This window comes from Mytilus galloprovincialis, chromosome 13 (assembly GCF_965363235.1).
Source record: "Mytilus galloprovincialis chromosome 13, xbMytGall1.hap1.1, whole genome shotgun sequence".
Taxonomy (NCBI): Eukaryota; Metazoa; Mollusca; class Bivalvia; order Mytilida; family Mytilidae; genus Mytilus; species Mytilus galloprovincialis.
In genome coordinates, this window is record NC_134850.1 from 11,872,344 (window position 1) to 11,895,354 (window position 23,011).

Sequence of the window (23,011 nt, forward strand, 5' to 3'; positions counted from 1 at the left end):
TGTATCTGACCTTTTACCCTTTTTTTTTTAGCGTCAATGGTAAGTCTTGTATAGACAAAACGCGCTTCTGGCGTACACGATTTATATTTGGTATGTTCAATAAGTTATTTGTTTGTTAAATGGTTGATTTTTACTTTGTGCATTAATTTGCCTGAAATATGTACCACGAGACAATAATCAAATAGTGATCAATCAAATCAATCGTAACCAATTTCTATAATTATCTTTTCCTAAAGTACATGAGGAGAGAAAAATATGAGTTGACCGCATTCTACCTCGGTAGGTTGTAATATGATCTGAGAATTGAGGAATATAAAATATTAATTAAATATAGAGTAGAGACATACATTAACCGTCAAACCTGCTTCATCAAAGTTACAAATGTTGCTTTGAATGACTTTAATCCTGCGTAAATTCTTAAACATCTTTTATAAGAGCCTTTGTTATATACAATCCGCCTGTCTGTGTAGGAATTCGACCCCACAACTTCATGAAACTTAAAGAATTTATCATGTTCGGCTAAATTTAATTTTGCTAATAACCAGAACATTTGCATTTGCATCACAACACCTTACAAACAATAATTTCCTGTGACACCTACCGTCGACCATGAATAATCTATGATAAATGTTGTAACATAAAACCATTAACGTTTTATCAATAGTTAAAATTCAACCCATCATGATTTGAACAGTAAATTAAAATATATGAATCAATACCGCAATTGGAAAACATAGCTTTCAACTTTGCATCCATGTGTTAATTTTAATATCAATTGCAGAATTTGATATCAAGCGATCGTATGTCTGGAATTTACCATATTGAGTCGGAGAGCTTTGTTGTAAAGTCACGTAAATACACGAAGAAAAACGAACAATACGGAAGTAAGATTATTTTTGCTGTGCGCGGTATTCCAATAGGGAGCAACGTCCGATCAGACGGGAGACTTTAAATTCGTATATACACGATGAAAAATGAATCTTGATATGCGTTCTCTCTATAAAAAATTATAAGTAAAGTAAAATAAACTTAAAAGTATAGTAAATGACTATTTGGAAGACGTATCAATTTCAAAACAATTATCAGCCAAGTTCGATCAGACGGAAGTTGTATATTTCGTATTTTACGAAGAAAAGGGCATCATGATATTTTCTTCCTTTCAAAGTTACAATTGAAGTAAACAATTTTTAACAAAATATTGGGAATTAAGTTAAATTATACAGCTGAAAATATAAATGAAAATGATCAGTTATTTCTCATTGTTCGTCCATGTTTTATTCTTCATTGTAACCATCATTGTTACAAGCAATGGAAAACGACTGGCATACGCCAGCGCCAAGGCAAATGCAAATTTTGGTAACATTATCGTTAACAGCGTGGCGCCAATACATATTCAGCTCGAACAGGGAGACATACAATGTTTACAATCGTGCCTGGATAATGTCAGATGTATGTCTTTTTTCTACAATTTCGTATCACGCGAATGTAGGCATTTTGAAGTGGACTTTACTGATCCCGGTGATGGAGTTCCAGAAATGGGTTGGAAATATTACACTGTTGTAAGAGGTAAAAACTTGAATAAATAAAATTGTATCTTACTTGTATTAGTTTTCCGCTTGAGAAAAAAGACTCTTAATTGTTATTTCTCATTCGAGAACAAAAATAGTATCTTACTTTTGTTAAATTTTACACTTGAGAAAAAGACTCTTCAACGGTTATTACTTATTCAAAAGAAAAAAAAACCAGGTTAAGATTTTTTTCTATTAACAGCACTAAAACAACTATCTCCTTTTATTATGTCGTTTGAAATATTTAAAATGATAAATGCATTGATATCTTTTATCATTGCAAGAGTCTTTTATATTGTTGGCCTCGAGTTTGGTGCAGGTCAGGGCCCGTATGCATCAAACTTGTTAAGTTAAGATATCTAATCGGAATAGTAATTTATCGTATGGCATGTTGAAAAATACTTCCATTTGGAACACATGTTAATTGAATTAGCTTCATGCATACGGGCCCTGTACTGTAACTAAGTATTTATCGCTTCTCCACTGCATATTCGGTACTAGTGAGTCGATTGAGTATGGTTGTATCTAAATAACAGTACACATATTGTGAGTCGGAATTTGATCTAGTATATCACCTGTAAAGTATTTGGATAACAAAAATACCACAAAACGTCAAAGTAAACCCTTCAATAGATAGACGTTTTGGTTATGCAGAGGCTTCATTGTGAATAAGTATGTTTTAACTCCTTTTTTTGGCTTATTCTCAATTGTTTTTTTTCTCACACAATTATATTCATCTGCTTTATTATCTTTTTTTTTTTTGTATATTTCAATTATTATTAGTTCTTCAAAAACTTAAAATGTATGTCCCTCCTAAACAGAAATGCCCCCCCCCCCGAAAAAAAACCGAACAACAAGAATTTATCATAATGTTTGAGTGTTTTTAAGCTTAGATTCCTAATTTTTACCATTAAAAAAATCCAAGAACCTTGCCAACCAAATATTTGAATCTAAAAGGTCAGGCATTATGGAAATTATAAAATTAGAAGAATTAGCATGATTGCCAACATGAAAAATATCTACCAGAGACTATGAAGACGTGAACAACTGAAGGTCAATTTACAACATTCTCCAATCAATGCAATCCGTACTAAATATTGAACTGTAAAAGTTCCTCAGAAGATCTCAAGTTTTGTACAAAATCAATTTATGAAACAACTAAGATCCCATAAAAAAGTCTTGATGAAATCTCAAACAAACTATAGTAAAAGAGAATAACAGTAAAGTATGCGGGAGTTTCTTGCTTCATTGGAGACCCTTTGTTGTCTGCTCTGTGGTCGGGTCGTTGTCTCTTTGACACATTCCCCATTTCCAATCCCCATTTTAAAACAGATATTGTAAAAAACGAAAAATAAGGCAAAATAAACGAGGAAAAGTCCACAAAAACATATTATTCAACAACTAAAATCCCACAATAAAGGAGCTGTCAAAATCCCATTCAAAGTTAAGTTAAAAACAATAAAAGTAAAATTTAAACAAATACATTAATTTCCTTTTCATACAGTTTTTCCTCAAAACAAAACAAATTAGACAAACAGGTTACAGGCGTTTAAAAAATCAAATTCATACATTGCTGTATTGTAGGCTTTAATATTTGATCAAATACATAGTTAAGCTTAAACAATATATTTCGAGTGGATTGGGAAACAAGTTTTGCAACTTATATTAATCCCTTTCAATTTTGCGGTAGCGAGTGCTGCCTTTAGCGGCATTAGCGTATTATTTTTCGAAATCTACAAGGGTATCTTTTACGTGCAAGAGATATGGCTCTCTCTAAACACGGGTCAGACATTTATCGTCCCCTTCCGACTGACTAACATCGTGTCCTCAAGACCATACTCGCAAATGGTGTCAAGGACGAGCCGAAAATTCAATCCCTAAAATTTTCATCAAATACATACTAGTCATATATGAAATAGAAGTAGAAAGTACCGAAGACAACCCCACAACTCCAAGACAAAACAAGTAACAAAATTAAAAGACATACAATAGTTCAGAAAAAAAAACAGTTTATCGAAAAATAAAATGTGAAATACAAATCTCACGAAAACAAAGGGGTTATCCCATGTGTTCCAGAAGTGTTAGAAGAACCTGTTCAAAATGTGGAAACCGTCGTGTTACTTATGCAAGTACAAATCTGTGGTTATTCTAATTAAGTCTTTATCTTTCTTTGCATTAAAAAATGTGTCTGCACCTGAAAGATATGTGTATACTGTTTGTGTATCCTTTGTAACTTAAAAATAATTCTTCAATTTTCAGATTGCAGAATAAACGGTTTAGCTTGTCCGACTAGTCCTGGTTATACATTTTTGGCAGATATATGTTTGTGTTATAAATACGTCGGAGTACGGTACACCAATCCTCAAGCTAAACAGTATTGTGCTAACATAAAGGGATACCTTATCAAGATTGATCGGCGACTGAAACAATTAGAGATGGAACGTCTATTAAGTAAGTTAAATTAGTTTAAACGGAGTAGATACAAGTTTTCAACTTAGTAACGTCTTCCCCAATACATACATATATTTGACTTTATCATGTTTTAGTAAGAAGATATGATATAAATCACATTAAATGTATTTGGAGAATTGATTGTTTTCAGTAAATATAATGCATCGAATACGTCTAAATCAAGAATCAGTAAATACAAAAACACCGAGCTGTGTAAAATAAAAGATGTTAGTGGTCATGTGTGTGAATTGCTTCAAATACAAATTACGCTCACAGTTTTGTGTAAGATACATATGTAGGATTAAGTGAGAATATCATCAGCTCGATAGTCAGTTTTTGAAAACTACCATAATGTATATAACAATGTTTTCCTAGATTCTCCTTTTATAGAAATATATAAGACATTAAGGTTCGAACGCCCTTGCATAATGTTGACCAATTATTCTATGAAAGTTCCGTTTTGTCATATACCTCCTTATTCAGTCAGCTATTTATAGGCGATTGATTTTTTTGGTTTAAGAATTGCTGATAAAGAATTTTTTTTTCATTTCAGCGATTTAACTGCGTCACACTATGTGACGTTACGATGTAAGGCTTTTGTGTAATTAAATACTTTTTTTTTCAATCGACCAAGAAATTAACTGCATTTTAGCTGAACAAAATTATAAAGACCGCTTACATTATCATATTGAAACAGAAATTTTATCATATTAATAACATTCCATTTAAAAACAAATTATGTAGACGGAATTCCTGATAATCTAAAGTATACCAAAATGTACTTTAAGGCAACTTTTTACTTGTACAGTTTCAGAAATATATCCTCACGTTTTAATTGTAATTATATCTTATAAATTATGAATGCTTATTTGATATTTACTAAACAGTTCAACGAGTTCTAATTGTATACAATTGTTTTTATAGAAATCCGAAAGAACCCCTCCATTACGTATGCTATATGCCGCCTTAATCACGTGTCAACATTAAAGAACCTAATCGAACTTCCTGTGGATAAGATCAAAAGTATTTTTTCATTTTGTCATTTGAATATCCTTTTATAAAGACAGAAAGAAGAAAACAATAAAAGCAATAAACGATATATTTTATATTAACAATCCAGTCTTCAAAACAGCATCAACTTCCTATTTTTTAAGATCATAAGCATTAGTGGTATTTTGTGACTTTATAAAGTAAAAGGTCAGACTTGGCATTTAACAATAAAAATTCATATACTGTACTATTAAACTTCTTGTGAACCCTTTTAAATGATAATATATATGTCTTCTCCTTTTGAAAAGTTGATGCATGTACAGAAATGATTGTATACATGCCATTTCGACAAAGATTGAGCAAAACTTGCTAGAACAGTTATGAATTTGCATTTAAAGACGAGAAAGTATAATTATGAAGCCCCACCAACGACAGTAAAGGCATTAGATTTTCCGCACTGAATATCCATGCGTCCGTTATAATTCATGTTGAAATTTTAGTATTAGGTATGTGAACTTGAAACATGTTCATTATGATTTTAAATATCTAAAATATATACCGTAAAACAGGTTTTTGACTCAGATTTCGATGTGCAGTGTAAATGAAAATACGATAGTGTGAGAAAAGCCATTGATGATATTGCGTTGATGGCTATACGAGAATTTTGATTATGGCTTTTAATTTCACCTGTCCACGCTTGTTTTGTATTCATCTTATTCTTTCTGCTTTTTATTAGCTAACATGACTGAAAGGCCAAATGAGCTTTTCTCATCACTTTGTGCTAGGAATAGAGAAAATCGGATGAGGACAGAATTGTCAAGAATGTTGATATGCACCTGTTGTTTATTTATTCAAATTGTCATTTAAAACTCTGTCATAGAGTTATTGCCCCTGCATTGTGATTTTACTAAAAAAAATGATATTGTTGAAGATTCATGCTGACGACTAGCTCTTTAGAGTCTTAGTTGTATCGCCTATCCTTATTTCCAATTTTTCGACTATAATCTTCTATTCAGTTGCCTGTCTTTGCATTAAAAAGGTCGACACAAATCAAAGGTTCATTTTATGTTGGGGAACGTATTGACTTTGCCATTACCATGATATTTGCATTATTCAATAGAAATTATACTGTTCCAACTTTATAGAAATCTATAAAAACAAAAAAACAATATCAGCACAAACGCTTTATTGTCACCTCATTTATATTTTTATATTTGTTTTTAGAGATTACAAAACATGCGATTGATAACCATCAATATCGAGTATTAAGTATGAAATACATTATTTCATTTATGTAACACACTGCTGAAAATACTATTTCAGAGTTAGACTTACATGTAATTAAAAATTAGTCATGCATTTTTAAATACGAAAAACCATATTGAGTAAATTAAGATCACCGTAAAAGGACGTTTAAAGGCATTCTTATGGAACAAATGTAAAAATTGCATGTCGATCATATCTATTATTTATTCGCAAGAACTTCGTTTTATTTTGATTAAAAAGATGGTCAACAATATCAAACATAACAATTGATTTTATCTGTGAAAAGGGGTTTAAAGCTAAATAATTACATTAGATGTATGTTTCATTACAATACGTTATTCTGATTGGCTAACGGCACATCATGTGTTATTCCTTAAGCAGTTGTATCACTCAATAAAACTTCTCATTCATGATGACACAAGGTCCGACAATAAAGTGCACAGGTAAATGAAATAAAAACTTGATAAAAGGCGTGTTTTCATGATCCTATAGGTAAAAATGTAATTATAAGTATTGAATGCTTTTTTTGTAACTTTATAGGGTTTTAAAAGCGTTGACCGTGCGCACATTTTAAGTATAAAGCACTTCCGCGCTTCATACAAAATGTACTTCGGTCAACGCTTTTACACCCCAATAAATTTACAAAAAAGAGCATTCAATTCTTAATAAATGTACCATTTAATGTCAAAAAGTTGAATCCCAAATACAAATGAAAAAGTGAACCAAAATTGTTAATACATTAAGAAATGATATAATGATAATAATAATGATCATAATATTAATAATACTAATAATAATAATACTAATATTATTAATAATAATAAATTCTTAATTTTAAGAGGGTAAGTCTAATTTTCATTGAGACCCTCAAACAAAATACACGTGAACAGTTAATATTAAAATACAATATATATTACTAGTATATACACAATTCAATCATTCAAACATTCAAATGGCAATAAATTAAAATATTTGATAATGTTTTGATTATTTGTTTTTTATATTCCCACAACAAAAGATAGAAAACAAATTATTCGACTTGCATATAATTTTTAAGAACATGATTAAAACAATGTTTCTTGAATAATTCAACATTTCGACAATTTGTGATTTTGAGTGGTAAATTATTCCATACCTTGGTAGAAGAATAATGAATAGATGGAACAAATAGATCATTATTAGAGACGGATCGTAAGTTGTGGTGTTGCAAATCATTAATATTTAGCATTGCTAAGTATTAATAATCAGGTGTTAGTCCATTTGCAATTTATACATGAGAATTGATTGCTGGTATTTTATTCTTTTGTTAAAAGATAGCCATTTTAAAGATGAAAACATAAAATTAAATGGTAAAGAAATATCGCATTCCAGTATAATTCTTGCTACTTTTTTTTTTGTAATTTTATGATTTTATCTGAATCTTTTTGTAATAAATTTCTTTAAACAGAACTACAATAGTCTATATATGGTAGAATATCTGCAATATGAAATAGTTGTCTTGTGTGTCTAGGCAAATATACTTTAATTTTATATAAAAGTGACATGCTAGATAAACTAATATATATTTGATCAACATGATCTTCCCAGCTTAATATTTCATCAATGTCAATTCCAAGTAATTTTGAAAAAAAATGAAAAAAAATTCAAGACAACGAAAAAGCAGCTGTTTCGAAAATGATTACAGACATAGACCTGTTAGTCAAATGCGTTTTGTTTAAATATTCTTTTTCACTTTTTGGTTATTTTGAAAATGTTGTTTGTGCTGTATTTAGACCCTTCTACAACGAAATTTGTTTTACATGCTCACATATAAAAATTGCGGTTTTTATCCAACGCAATCATAGGTTTGAACGTAGTTTTCAATTTAGACTATATATATAAAATGACTGAATAAATAGTCAACGACCAATCTTACAGGGCGATGGGTCATGTAATATGATTCTGTACACTACAAAATATAATATATAACAAGTCAAAAAGGGTACAACATCACCATTAAATAACTATAAAATGAACAAATATTAGATATTTCGGATAACAGATATCCTTCTTCAATAATAGCACGATGTCAAATGAATCATGTAAATATATTCAAACTGAGAAACTTTTTCTAAATCTTGAAATTTATTCAATTCAAGCGAACACCACAGACGCCGATACAATTTTAAAATTTCCAAACACGGCGCAAAGATTACAAAGATATGCCAAATGGAAAAAGTTATTTTCGATGTGAACTGGCTCAATTCTAAGTTTCCAAAGGTTGTGACAGTTTAGATGTTATAACTGCATTGAGGGCAGTCCTCAAACAAAAAAATCAAAAATGTCCTAACCGATCCCAAGTTGGTATAATATTTCAAATTTGACAACGGTAGGGCAATTGCAACAGAAACTACATATTTAAGCCTCCCAAACAAATAGCAGTCTAATAATGATTAGAAAAATAAGTTTTATCTAATGAGGTAAAATAATTGAACGTGGCTATATACTTATACATCCATCCCGAATGAATGGAGCCCTGTAATTTAAACTGGTATTTAAAAAAAAATCGAACTGTAAAGCCAGTAATAAAGCCGGAGTTACTGGAAACAAGTGATGATAGGAAAATGAGGGACTCATTCTATGTTTTTTAATTTATGCCCTCTGGGGAAACTGTCCGTAACTTTCTTATCCAAAATCTTTCCCGAGCGACTCTGTCGATCTTCGACCAACCGTCGTTGTGGTCTATGATTGTGATGGTAAGGTTTTTGAGATCAGCTTGTGTGTGCCCAGGTGATCTCAAATGACGACTTACGGGTAGGTCGGGCTTGCAAGTGTAGTCACTTCGATGACCATTCATGCGTTTGTTGAATGGCTGCTCTGTCTCGCCAACATACTAAATGCCACATCGACACTGAAGGAGGTATACAACATTCTGGGTTTTGCAAGTTACATTGCAAAATATAGTGTACGCAGACCCAGTCGAGTGGCAAGTAAATGTTTGAGTATTTAGTATTTGTTGACAAGTCAGACAACGTCTGTTACTATCCTGCAATTGATCAGCTTTTATTTGAGGAGACGTCAGCTCTAACAAATAGGTCATTCAGACTTGCTGGCCTCCGAAAAGCTAAGACAGGAGGATTGGGAAAGATCTTGGATAATTTAGGGTGTTTGTCAAAAGATTGCCAATTGGCACGGATCAAACGTGATAGGTTAGTAAAGGCTGGATTGTATGTTAGAACAAACGGGACTGTTTTGCTGCGCCTCTTCCGTTTGTACTGTAAGAGGTCATTGCGGTTGTTATTGTTAGCGCGCGCAAACCCCTTATCTATGTCCAATTTCTTATAACCTCGTTTTGTCAAAAATCTGCGAAGTTTCTGTAACCGTTTCGTGACAGCCTCCGCAGAGGAGCAAATCCGCTTGACTAAACTCTGAGAGCTTGACTGTACGTAATACTTTTTGAACAGTGTATGGGGTGACAGCTTTGGGGGGAAAGGTACTGATGTTTGTTTTGGGTTTACAGTAGAGGTCTGTTGATATGCCACCGTCCTTTATAGATGTGGTTGTGTCTAAGAAAGATATCTTAGAGTCGGAAATTTCATACGTAAATTTAATTGAATGGTGGGTGTTGTTTGCATGTCTGATTAAATCATCCAGTTTTTGTTGGGATTCAATCCATTTCATGTCAACATCATCAATGAAACGGAACCAAGACAAAGGTTTGGATAAAGATGCTGCAATAATTTTTTTCTAATTTGCCCATGAAAATATTGGCGTAAGACGGTGCCATTTTCGTCCCCATCGCTGTCCCCCTGGATGGCGTTTATTTGAAGATAATGATCACCGTTAAAGGTGAAATTGTTGCATTTCAGGACCAGAGTAAGCAGCTGGACTAACATTCAGTAGGTGGTTCTAAAATGTTGCGCGAGTCCCATATTTCCTTTCAAGATTGTATGCCGTCATCATGAGGTATGTTGGAATACAATGAGGTGACATCTAAAGTGACAAGGAAGGTTTCCGGAGGAAGAGGGTTCATGGATTTCATTTTACGAAGATAATCTGTAGTGTCTTGAATGTGGGAAGGAAGATTTTCTACAAGAGATCTTAAATGAAAATCGACGAATTCCGAGATTTTCTCAGTCGGATGGCCTTTTGCGGATACAATGGGTCTACCAGGGTTGTTAACCTTGTGTATTTTGGGAAGAAGATACAATCGACCAGGCTTGGCATTCTCTGGTTTTAAATAACCAATTGTATCCTCATCTATGTGACCGTCATTGTACATGGTTTGTAACGCAGTGATAATTTTGGAGCTAAACTCGGAAGTAGGGTCTTAGTCTAGCTTCTTATAAAATCTCTCATCAGAGAGCTGACGCACTGCTTTCGCGATGTAGTTAGCTTTGTCCATTATCACAACGGCACTGCCCTTGTCTGCTGGTTTTATCACAATATCATCTCGGTTTCTTAGCGATTTTATGGCTTTTTTCTCGTCAGGAGAGGTGTTATAAAATGACGAGTACTTGTTGCTAGCTAGATGAACAACATCCGATTTGATTTTGTCAATAACATCTTCCAGTGTAGCAGATTTACTAGGTTTTGGAATCCATGAACTCTTCTTTTTAAAATGCGGAATTATAATTTCTTCCTCCGAGTCAGACGTGCCTGAGTCTTTCTCATTATCCACCTCTTTATCCTTGTTGCCAAAATATTCTTTGATTCTGAGGGTTCTGGCAAAGTTATCAAGGTCATCTCCCAGTTTCATATTATCTATGTTATTGGGAGTAGGGCAACAATTCAAACCCTTAGACAAGACTTTAGTTTCGTCCTCAGGGAAAGCGTCTGAGGATAAATTGACAACCGTGTTGTTGGGATTGGTCGGAACTCGAATTTTTCTTTGAAATCTACGATTTCGAGGCTTTTTATTAGATTTTTTAGAGGGTCTGATTAAAGAGTGGTTAATTTGCACACTATCACGTTGAAATTTGTTAATCTGTTTGACGTGGAGCTTATGTGATTCAATACGGTTGATAGTCTTTCTCAATATCCACCTCTTTATCCTTGTTGCCAAAATATTCTCTGATTCTGAGGTTTCTGGCAAAGTTATCAAGGTCATCTCCCAGTTTCATATTATCTATGTTATTGGGAGTAGGACAAAAATTCAAACCCTTAGACAAGATATATATTGATACAATCGACCATTTGAATTTTATGGGGAGGGGGATAGGATGAAATGTAAATAATTGCAGGACAAAAGTTTTTTTGTTAAAAAAGGCAGAATGAACAACTTGGCAAAAAAAGAATGCAGGACGACAATTGATGTAAAAAAAATCACGTAAAGAATAAAAGAGAAGAAAATGGATGGACCTAATAGAGTGAAAAAAAAATATATGACCGGACAGAGATTATACATAAAAGAAAAAACAATACAACATTTCTCATCCTAGCCTCTCCCCCTCCCAATAAAAATCAAATGGTAGCTCTCTTTAATGTAACATTATTATCACAGGATTACACATATATTCTCTCCATGGCAACGTTAAAAAATACAAAAGACAATGATTAAAACGGAATAATCTTATTTATTAATTATTCACCACAAATTTAGTTATGTTACTTAAAAGCTTTTACTTTTAGTTTTATAGGGTTGTAAACGCGTTGAGAGTGTACACATTTCTTGACTATAATCAAAATCTCAAAGAAACATTCAATTTAAAATAGAAAGTTGAAGAAGCAAATTTAAGCTATTTCGTATTTAAGCATATACTGTTATTTTCAGAAGCAGTATTATTACTCTAACAAATTTACTATCATATTCCGATAAGATAATATCGCCTTCAAACGTGTAAATTGGTCAAAGTAATTTGTAATTTTGTACCTGGAAACAGGGCTATAGTTTTATTTACATGCAGCATGCAATACACCTAAACTTTCAAATGATCTCTGGCATAAATTGTAAATTTGAATTGTGTACATAGTATAATTGAAAACAGTTACAACAAAATTACAATAATTACTTCATTATGTTAAAATAAATTACATTGATTAAAACCATTATAGAGGTGTGATTGCATAGACAAGTATTCATCAGCATGATCAAAGGCCAAATGTAAAAATGCAAACTACAACATCTAGGAAATCGTTACGTCATTTGTTCAGCAAAGATTTGAAGCTGCCCCAATCAACAAACTAAATATGGTTAACAGTCTAACCTCAACAACTGATTTACACTCATCATCCTGGATTTGGACAGGCAAATTAAAAATTTGAAGGTTGTTTACTTTTAAAAGTGCTCAAACAGCAACATCGGGGTCATCATTACATCATTTATTTCGCTTTTTCAACATTTTCATATCACCGACTTTTGACTATAGTATTATATATTATCGACATGTGACCTTCTTTATGGTTGGACAGTCTGGTACTCGGTCAAGCAAAAGCAACATAAATAAGTAAATTCAAGATTTGAATTTGTACAATTTTGAGGGAAGTTTAGTTTTTTATGCTTTCTTCTAAACATCAACCCAACAATGTTAGATCTGTAAATTTGCTTTCGCAAATTTTTGGTTCTTCCCTGGCCGGGATTCGAACCCATGCTACTGTGATATCGTGACACCAAATCGCCTGCACTGCAGCCGTCCCGCTAGACCACACGACCACCTTGGCTCTTAAAAAATAGAGCTTTCGATGGCCGTGTGTTACCTTTCCACGTCAGTTTTAATCTAGCGGCGTACTGCAGTACATGATATATAAGGCATGAAGATGTTATTGTTACAGATCAGCTAAATTATCTATAGTAAAGGATCCTACAAATTAATGTAAGATACAGTCACAGAAAATATATATATATAACTCGTCTAAACATCAACCCAACAATGTTAGATCTGTAAATTTGCTTTCGCAAATTTTTGGTTCTTCCCTCGCCGGGATTCGAACCCATGCTACTGTGATTTCGTGACACCAAATCGCCTGCACTGCAGCCGTCCCGCTAGACCACACGACCACCTTGGCTCTTAAAAAATAGAGCTTTCGATGGCCGTGTGTTACCTTTCCACGTCAGTTTTAATCTAGCGGCGTACTGCAGTACATGATATATAAGGCATGAAGATGTTATTGTTACAGATCAGCTAAATTATCTATAGTAAAGGATCCTACAAATTAATGTAAGATACAGTCACAGAAAATATATATATATAACTCGTCTAAACATCAACCCAACAATGTTAGATCTGTAAATTTGCTTTCGCAAATTTTTGGTTATTCCCTCGCCGGGATTCGAACCCATGCTACTGTGATATCGTGACACCAAATCGCCTGCACTGCAGTCGTCCCGCTAGACCACACGACCACCTGGGCTCTCAAAAAAAGAGCTTTCGCTGGCCGTGTGTTACCTTTCCTCGTCAGTTTTAATCTAGCGGCGTACTACAGTACATGATATAAAAGGCATGAAGATGTTATTGTTACAGATCAGCTAAATTATCTATAGTAAAGGATCCTACAAATTAATGTAATATACAGTCACAGAAAATAATTATATTTATAAGTACGTCTGAGTCAGTGACAACTCTACAACAGATGTATCCATCGGATCGCCATCAGGTGATACATGGCTGTGTACATAATGTATATACAACTCGTCTAAACATCAACCCAACAATGTTAGATCTGTAACCGGGATTCTAACCCATGCTACTGTGATATCGTGACACCAAATCGCCTGCACTGCAGCCGTCCCGCTAGACCACACGACCACCTATATACATGACTAAATCATCTGAAAGCAGTAGATTTTCACCCAAAATTGCACTGTTTAAATATTTGATTTAACTTCTTTAAGTTGCTCGTAGTTCTCCGAGTACTTATGCAAGATGTTTTACCACATAGTAGGTAACCTGTCGAAAAAACTAATTAACCCAGAGTAAACAAATCACTGGGATGACAAAAAACAACTGCCGAATCATTAAACGCATTAAAAAAATATGGTTGACAAGAATCAACCACGGATGTTTACTTTTGAGAGCACTGAAACCAACGCTTAACGTAAGACAATACTAATAGTCTAACAGTACGGCAATAGAACAAATACACTCTACACTTCATCGAAAGCTACACATATAAAATATGTGTGTTAAATTATATATGATTGTCTTACGTAACATAGTTGTAGTGATAAATGTTGCATTCTGTCAGTATATTTCTACTTAACAAATCCTTGATGTTATTCTGCTGTACCCTAGGTATATATGGAACTCAAGGAACAGGCATTTAATCATTCATTCTGTACCACGTGGGGTGTCCCGACTTGCCTAACCTTGAAAGTCTCTTATGATTAAAACTGGGTTGGTGTATTTGCTTCTATTCGCATTTTTAACTTTCCTATATTTGTAGCTTCATATTTTTGTTGTTATTCAGTGAAAACATAACCTTAACAAGTCGAACTGGCTTTTTATTGCAAGAAATGTCTACCTACTAGAGCAGCTGTTATGTTTTCGGGGAAAAAAGGGGGGTAAGGTAGCTTAGTCCTAAGCTTTAACGTAGTTAAATGAGGACTTTTTTTCGTCCACTTAATAGAAGTGCTTTAATTCCAATACTCGTTTACTTAATACATTGATCATAAACTTTAAGTGAACGCGATTACAAATGGTGCTATGCAAATAAAAACCGAGCGCCTTGTTTCAGGAAATGTATATTTCTGTAAATGATTATCACTCTGTGTTAATTAAATATCATCAAAATTAATCTTCTCTCTTTACTTTTAAATCGATTCTCTATCACAATAAATGACTTTATCAAAACTCTGACAGTCGGGGTAAACTGTTAGCGATACAAGCTTAATTGAATTTAAGTTAGATTTGTGTGATTGTTTAATTGAAATGAACTGATCTCTATAACAAATGAGTTAAGTGGTTACACGAATAAACGGAAGCGTATTTACTGTATTAGCTCCACAACATTTGTTTTATATTTCTTTTTATGTTTGCGTTTTACAAACCTTTAGCGTTATAACGCAAACCTTTGCGAAATAACGGGTTAAACAAAGTAGTCAAGAAATAAATTGTATTGGATTTTGGGATTCTGATATATAAAGAATAGAGAATATAATGGGTTGCAGACATATGAAGAACAAATAATAATGAGGTCCTGAAATATAAAGAATAAAGAATTAGGGTAAAGCAAATATAGAATAGAGAAAATGATTAAAAAAAATAGAAATGATAAATGGAGGATCCCTACTACCATCATATAATGTAAGAACCTCAAATTAGGCACATGGACCTTTAGGGGCACTAGCTACGAGATATATAAAAAAAACCTAAAGTATGATTTTATTTTCTTCAATCATTAATGAAAGTGAAATAATGAAATAATAATTCGCTTTCAGCAGCCAGTATGGGTCAATTATTGGCAACTTCAGCTAAGAAACATTGATGATGAATTATTCTCATGAATCTGTATTCATGTGACTTCAATTTAATCCCTTAGCTAGAGATAGGTGCCTAGAAAAATCCAATTGCACGAATTTCGCTTTCGCTTTCTATTTATATCTATATTTATGTTTTTGTCGCTTATATGACCATCGGCAGTATTAGTAAGTCAACTCGATAGTTAATAAGATGACTTCAAGACTTAAATTCACACGAAATGGAGCTACACATTATCGAGCCCATGCTAGGTAAATTGTTAATTCAAGACTTTTTATAATTTTGATAAATATTTAACATGGTTATAAATCAAATATGAGAATATGAGTCAAATCGGGGAACATGCTTTTGACAGCTTATGCCCCTTTAAATGAATGTGGCACTTTTCTAATCGGAGAATTCACTTTAAAAAGTATTTCTGAACACGAGTCCACGAAATCAAAAGTGATTAATTTACCATGTCTGTAATACTACGCATGTTATCCCTTGATTTGTGACGTATTCATACTTGTTTGCCTCTTATGATTAATTTTCATTAAAGTAAAATAACATATGCTCGACAAAATTATATTCTTAAAGTCACCATTATCATTATTGATATGATTTTATAGATAAATTGCAATTTAAACTCATAATCTATATCTCATATATTGTGCACAAATATATGGGTTTTCATATGTGACATGTGTAAAGGTTACTTGTTCCGAAGTCTCTCAAAATATTAACTTTGCTTAAATTTAGAGAGGTTGCATTGTAAAATATTTGTGGTACAAAATAAAATACGACAGGAATGTATCTAGGGTTTTGCGCCCAAAAGTATGTATTCATACTTGTTTGCCTCTATGATTAATTTTCATTAAAGTAAATAACCTATGCTCGACAAAATTATATTCTTAAAGTAAAACAAGTCACCATTATCATTATTGATATGATTTGATAGATAAAATTGCAATTTAAACTCATAATCTATATCTCATATATTGTGCACAAATATATGGGTTTTCTTATGAGATATGTGTAAAGGTTACTTGTTCCGAAGTCTCTCAAAATATTAACTTTTCTAAAATTTAGAGAGGTTGCATTGTAAAATATTTGTGGTACAAAATAAAATACGACAGGAATGTATCTAGGATTTTGCGCCCAGAAGTATGTTGAAATAGGTATCATAACTTGACATAAATTTTACTGAATCTAATATTTTGTATTCTAATACGACGTTCTTCTTTAGCTTAGGATACAAAGCCATGTTCAAATTCTAATAAAACATGGGCTGCACGTCATTGACGTGACAATTGATATTGCAATGTCAGATAAATTTTGAACAACGCCGGAGATCAAAACGGACATTTTTGTTGGTGTTTCTCGCTAGGCAATTAAATAAAAACATTACAAAAGTAAGTGTAAATGTGTCTGTTCTTTTTTATTGTTAAACCGTCGATTTTCTATAACGTTTTTGGTTCTTCAAATCAAAATGGCGACATTTCGAGCGTGTATTATAGGTCCACTTCGAAGTACAAAAGTTCAAAACTGACCCTTTTAGAATGGAAATAATTATATCATGCCATGCCCTGCGCTCATTTTAACTTTGGTAGGCATTATATTTGTTAACATTTAATACCATGCTAACGCTCGGTAATAAGATATTGACAATTATAATGTCTACCCTCTACCCATGTCAAAATGAGCATAGAGCATGACACGACAAAGTATTTCTCAAATACTACCTGGGGTTTTAAACTGAACGTAAACCGCGTTTAAAAGTACGATTGAAATGTCTAATTGATCTTATTAAAATAGCATGACTAGATCGTAATTTTGTTAACTCAAGCACAAGTTCAACAAATAACAATGGTGTCTTTCCTTCAAATACGTTATGTATTATAAGTAGCTTGAAATTATAACAAAAACTTTCAAAATTAAAAAAAAAGGAATATATCTGAAAATGTATTATCAACAAACATCGTAAGCAGGTTCACACACTTTATGAAATAATGACAAACTGAAATTTTCAAGATAAACTAATTTCTATAATCATTTACGGATACACATACATTGTCTGTCAACTTATATATGAACATAACAACAAATACACCATTAGGTAGATTTTAAAAATGCTCAATCGGGATGAGTTGAATTTTGTCATCCTTTGGTTAGTTGTATAAGGGCAGAAATTTTATCTTGCAACAGGCTACAATTTTTGTCATTTTATTATTAATACAGCAATAATAAGCAGTATAGATTGATCACTTATTTTCTTCAAATACACATGGCGTTGTGGCTGAACCAGTTTTGAGCAGACCCCACACCCTTTACGCTTTAAGGTATTTCCACCCGGGCGCAGGATCTCATCACTAAAGTCCAATCAGAACAGAGGATTTTCGACCGAATTACTCATGAACGCCCGATGACTCACATCTAATGTATATATGTAGGAGGCTTATTACCATATACGTTCGTGCGGTGTTTATCTGACGTCAAATGATTCACTGCAGGACGTGTCGGCATTGTAGGTACTTTAATTAAACAAGAGTATGTCTCACTATTTACAAAAAACAATTTCAAACCGTTTAAATTAAAAAAATAAAAATTAATCAATAAAAATCAATTTAAAAAATGTCGGGATGAACAGTTGTCAATATCAGCTGAATTGAATTTTAGTTAAAAATATTTAATTGAAAGTACTGCAAAATACCAATTGAACTATTTCAGAAATTGATTGAGTGTAACACGAATATGTACTTATTTTTTTTTTATGTTATCTGATTTTGGATGTTGCACCTCTTCTGATTGGCTGAAAGTATTTGTCTATCAGCTCATATACAAACCTTTGTCATGCGAACGTGACGTCATAAACACTTTTTCATTATTTACTTCTTCAAAAAATGGAATTTGGAATCATTTTATCTTTATTTTCAATAAAAACGTTAGATACATTTCATTGAGAGTCTACTTAGTATTAACTCAAAACAGGAAACGGACAGCGAATGTAAACTACTGTTTACCGTAAAAAAAAATAAAATCTCATCCGCTGTTAGAAGACATACATTGGTTAAGAGAAAACAAATCCGGGTAACAAACTAAAACCAATGGAAACACATCAACTATATATATAAGAGGAATAAAATTTAGAATGGAAATGGGGAATTTGCCAAAGAGACAACAACCCGACCATAGAAAAAAACAACAGCAGAAGGTCACCAACAGGTCTTCAATGTAGCGAGAAATTCCCGCACCGGAGGCGTCCTTCTGCTGGCCCCTAAACAAATATATACTAGTTCAGTGATAATGAACGCCATACTAATTTCCAAATTGTACACAAGAAACTAAAATTAAAATAATACAAGACTAACAAAGGCAAGAGGCTCCTGACTTGGGACAGGCGCAAAAATGCGGCGGGGTTAAAACAACAAAACAATAGAAACACTAAGGTGCAACAAAAACAAAACGACAATGCAACACCAAGAATCAAAGTATAAAAAACAACTGCCAGTGAACTATCTTTGCACAGGACATTTAAAAAATGGTGGGTTGAATCTGGTTTTGTGGCTAGCCAAACCTCGCGCTCTTATGGTAATATTGAATAAAACACTAAAAGGACAACATTACATAACAGATATACGCAAATAAACAATACAATGATACATTTCGACATGCTTAAGTAATCAAATGTTCCATTATTTTAATTTAATACACAAGACGCACGTTTTATCTACTTAAGACTCGTTTTATCCATTATCATGTAGCAACTTTCCGGAAGCGCCTGTTTACGGAAGTCTAACAATGTACATTGTAACTTCAAAGCATTTGAGAGTATTCAAAAACTGCTTTTATTAAGAAAATTAAAAGATCGTCCCGTAATCATGTTAAGGAAGTTCTTTGACAGTGTATTGTCGTCTAAGATCGCACCAATCACACATTGAATTTCTCAAAATTGATACTTTAAGCTGGAATAGAAATAGGTAAGGATCAAAATAAGCTTAAAATATTGATAAGTCATGGAGCTCCTTTTCGAGATATTTGATTTATAAAATATGGCGGGAAAAGGCTGACTCTGACTTTTACCTTATATTTGCATTAGTATTATTTGGGTCTCAAATCAAAAGAAAGAAAATCCAGAATCTGCTTAAATTTTGTCAAATGACTTTAAATGAGCTATTAAGTCTTGTGTTAAAAAAAATTAATAGGTGTTATGGGGCAAAATGTTGTCCTCTGCATCGTATGAAAAAAACACCAAGGAGTCCGAACATTCGACACTTATTCCTCAAAACTAAAGTTTGATTATTTTTAATAAACCTGAAAAACCTCAACATAACATGTTTTTCAAACATCATAAGCAGGTATGCACTTTTTTAAATATGAAAAGGAGAATTTATGACAGAAAAATCATCTTCAAAATGTACGAATTTCCATAAACATTTTGGCGAACACATACATTGTCTCTAAAAATTTAAACTAATCTTCCTGTCAAATATTTCATTCATATTCAAGATTGGAACATATTAACTTTTTTGTCTATTCTTTTTTCTGTAAACCCGATGTAGACCGTTACATAAAAGCAAAAGTAGTATACAGGTGTTCATAACTCATAAATCGATGGACAAAAAACAAAATCGGGATATCAAACTACAACTGAGGGAAACGCATAAAATATAAGAGGAGAACAACGACACAGAAACGGACTTAGCATTAGACAAAATCCGATGAGAATAACAAATATAACATCAAAACTAAATACATGAATTTGGGATAGAAAAGTACCGTGACACGTCTTATAGAAATGTGAATTCACACTCAAATATAAGAGAAAACAAACGACACAACGTTAAAATGTAACACACACAGAAACGAACTTTAATATAACAATGGCCATATTCCTGACTTAGTACAGGAAATTTTTTAAAGAAAAAAAAATGGTGGGTTGAACCTGGTTTTGTGGCATGCCAAACCTCCCGCTTTTATTGCAATGTTAAATATAACATTAAAATGACAACATAACATTACAGGACGACAATACAAATAAATAGGAGAACATATTAGACAAAGAAACACATGAATAATAGCTAAAAAAAGGCACCAGGTTTAAAATTCAATACGTCAGAAGCGCACCTCGTCCACACAAGATAAACCAGTGACGCCTAGATATAAAAGTTCGAAAGTCAAAACAAGTACAAAGTTCTACAGCACTGAGGATCAAAAGTTCAAAAAGGTTGTGCCAAATACGGCTAGGGATTTCTGCTTGGGATAAGAACATCCTTATTGTTTAGAACACTTTATGCTATTGCGAACAGTAAATTTTATCAAATAAGTATTAAAGATATACATGATAAAACTGAAGTATTAACTAACTACAGAAAACAAAAACCGGATACATTACATAAACCAACACAAAAAATAGAAACATTCGACTCAACGCAAAAAGTGAAAAAGGTGACGTCACGTACGAAGTGGTGAAAAGGCACACAAAATGACGTCACATTTGAAATTCTAAAAAAATAATGAATTGCAGCTTCCATATAAAGAACATTATTAACAACTAAACGACACACCCATCGTTAAACCAACATAGACAAACAGATGATTCTAAAATGAAACATACCAAATTGAATATAATTCATTCCATATAAATCATTTATGTCAAAGGAAAACAAACAAATTAAATTACAGTTATGATTGAAATCAAACAATAAAAACATATATTAAAAGAACATCTCTTCAATCATTGTATGGTTTAATTAATTGCTATTTATTTAATCTCACTTGTCGGGTTCACATTTCACAAATAAACCCTAATGAGGTGTAAGAATCAGTATGAATTTATATTTTTCGTTATTGACATGCAGAAAATTAATTTTGTCTATAGAATGATTGGGATTTGAAATTATCTGTAAATCTTAAAAAAATTACATAATGAGAATCGCAAATAATTCACTGATCATGTGCAATACTTAAATAAATATAGCGAAGACTCATAAGATTATGATCATAAGATTATGAAAGTGCTCTGCACAATTGTTTAAGACGATTTTAATTTTGAAATTATAAATTATAAACTTCACCTGCATATGGGATATATATTTCCCAACTTATTCGATATTCAAGAGCTTGCAGCTCCTACTCAGACTTTGTAAAACGTCATCAGTGTCTGAGTAGAAAGTTGATGAAACAGGGGTATGTCAAAGAACGTCTCGTTCTTTTTCTAAAAAAAAGTTCATCGGAAGGTACCAAGACCTTGTTGATAAATATTCCGTATCAACTTCTCAAATAATACACGATGGTCTTGATGTATAGATTCTGCGTACTGATGTTGTTTACTGATGTTGTTTATCATCTTAACAACGTGTTTTATAGTTCTTTCATTTGTCTTTGTTCTATTATTAATATTACTTTTACTGTTGAATGGTTTCATGTGATATCCGTTTCATGTGGCTCGGTACTTATACATCTCATCAATGTGTTTGCATTGGCTTTCATTTTTTTGTGGTTTGTTTTGTATTTGCGACTTTTTGTATTTCTTTTGTTCTTATAACGTGACTCTGTACTTTAAAAGATCCCATCAATATGATATTGTTCTATTATATGTCATTATGATATATTTCTATTATGAATTTCAATATACGTTGAACCACAAACGTCAAAATCATTCAATCGCGTAGTGGAACTAACTATTTTTGGATTCTTATAAATTCTACATATAACTTTTGGACTAGTTTAAATCTCAGTTTATTTCTTAAATTTATTCTAACATACTTTTGATTTTTTAACCCTGTATGCTAACATTCCCATGAAAATTTTAAAGTTGTTTGTACGCACATTGATCGACAAATTTATGTGACGTATGAAATTTTCTGACATCAGACACTCAAATCAATAAATGTGTTCGTAGATAGTAGATGTTTTTGTGTTCTGTTAAATTGTTCCTTTTAAAATTGTTAAACGATGATGACTGATGTACCCATATATCAATGTAAAAATATCGGAAATTGATGAGACTGTCATTAAAGTGAGAGGGTTAGCGCTATAGAAGCAGGTTTAATCCACCATTTTCTACATTTGAAAATGCCTGTACCAAGTCAGGAATATGACAGTTCTTGTCCATTCGATTTTGATGCGTTTAGTTATTTGATTTTGCCATGTGATTATGGACTTTCCCAATTGATCTTCCTCTAAGTTCAGTATTTTTGTGATTTTACTTTTTATATAGATTTTCATATCATAACTTTCTGACGTTAAATAACCGGGCCTATAATAATTGTGAATCAGACATAGATTATTTTCCATTTGACATATATAAAATCTTGCACCTGTCCACCCAACCCCATACATATAAATTTGGGTGCATAA

The 23,011-nt window shown here is 32.5% G+C and overlaps 1 long non-coding RNA gene across 1 annotated transcript in view; it reads left to right on the forward strand.

The window, feature by feature from the left end:
* The first annotated feature begins 1,316 nt into the window (after window positions 1-1,316).
* LOC143057105 (uncharacterized) overlaps window positions 1,317-23,011 on the forward strand; it is a 34,374-nt gene continuing 12,679 nt past the window's right edge. Inside the window, exons 1-2 of the long non-coding RNA XR_012972636.1 lie at window positions 1,317-1,566; window positions 3,828-4,019. This is a non-coding gene — a long non-coding RNA (uncharacterized LOC143057105). The remainder of the gene's footprint in view (window positions 1,567-3,827; window positions 4,020-23,011) is intronic.